Here is a 1,354-nt window from a genome sequence, read left to right as displayed (position 1 = left end):
TTTTTGAGAATTGAATGAAGAGTTTTGGGTGAAACCAATGGCTGCTGTGAGTTGTGTCAACTCCCTCTCCTTCCTTAACCTTCTTCTCTTCTCTTATTTGTCCTCTCTTATCATCTTCTCTTTGTTTTCCTTTTTCTTCTTTGCTTGCTGTCCATACTCTGTTCTGGGCGGTGATCTTAGGTGTACAAAAAGTGTTGCTGAACCTTGAAAACCCATTGATCAGGTCTAGGATTTGGGTCAAAGGTAGCCTGTACCTGGGCGACGCACCCTCTTTGAACCTCAGGTCATCACGTCTCTTCTGTGGTGAGAAGCCAGATATTACAACTGAGCTGAAACCCCAACATCCGCCAGTTTCAGATTCCGTCAGATTCCTTTGGCCATCAGGTTGTTGATCAATTCCAGAAGGGGCTGGGCTTTGGTGCCTGAATCCAGATTTTCTGCTTGATCGAACTCCTCAGCATCTAGATCTTTTCCTTGAGGTTTGGAGTAACGGCTTGAGCTCCATTGTGAGAGAATAAGACGGGTCTTCTATTGTTTATGCATCTGGTTTCTGGTTATTACAGATAAGCCCATCCAACAAGTCATTTATCAAATACACCCCCTCTTTACTAGTTTGCAGAATTACCCTTATTTCACACTTTAAATTCTTATTGTCCCCAAGTAATTTGTCTCTTCCTAACGAACCTTATACTGTTTACATTATTTACGAGATTGCCACTTTTCACTAGAAACTTCAACTATTTACGGAATTTCCATTACTCTTTGATGTTTGATTATTGCACTTTTGGAAGGGCCCATAAGCAATCCAATTAGGGTTTCGGAACCCGTATCCTCATCACTGGTTCAAACTGTTTGGTCTGGTTTCTATTCTGAGAGATCAAAGTACGCACATAGAAGATTTTGATTAAGCTATTCAAGGAGGTTATTCTTGTTGGTTTTACTGAAATTTGTGAGTAACTATGTTCTCTATTCCTGTTTTTATCTCTTGTGATTGGGTTACATATTTAAGTCCTTAGGCCCGGTTCAGCTGAAGCCTACTCAGTTCTGGATTTTCTGTTTCGCTGAACTTTGGAAGTTATTTTACTTATGGGATGTTGTCTAACTATGCCACTGGCTATTTTGACTTATTGGCCATCATCCACTAGGATATGGCACTTGGTTAATTTGACCGGCAATGCCATATGCAAAAAAGGAAGATACTCATAGAATGTCAGTCAAATAGAGCTTTTGTACATTTTTCATTAATCCATGAACAGGATCGTTTTTCTACTTCTTCCAAGTGCAGGATAACCCCAAGGGGTTGTGGGTTTTTTTCTACCATTTGGGGCTTCCCTTCACTACTCCAGTGGGGATG

General features: G+C 40.7%; 1 protein-coding gene across 3 annotated transcripts in view; it reads left to right on the top strand.

Moving 5' to 3' along the window:
- LOC122080344 (protein DELETION OF SUV3 SUPPRESSOR 1(I)-like) overlaps positions 1-1,354 on the top strand; it is a 7,744-nt gene that overhangs the window by 5,130 nt on the left and 1,260 nt on the right. The window lies entirely within an intron of this gene.

This window comes from Macadamia integrifolia, chromosome 5, assembly GCF_013358625.1.
Source record: "Macadamia integrifolia cultivar HAES 741 chromosome 5, SCU_Mint_v3, whole genome shotgun sequence".
NCBI classification, from domain to species: domain Eukaryota; kingdom Viridiplantae; phylum Streptophyta; class Magnoliopsida; order Proteales; family Proteaceae; genus Macadamia; species Macadamia integrifolia.
Note: the sequence above shows the minus strand (reverse complement) of the source record. Positions and strands in the feature narration are given on the sequence as shown.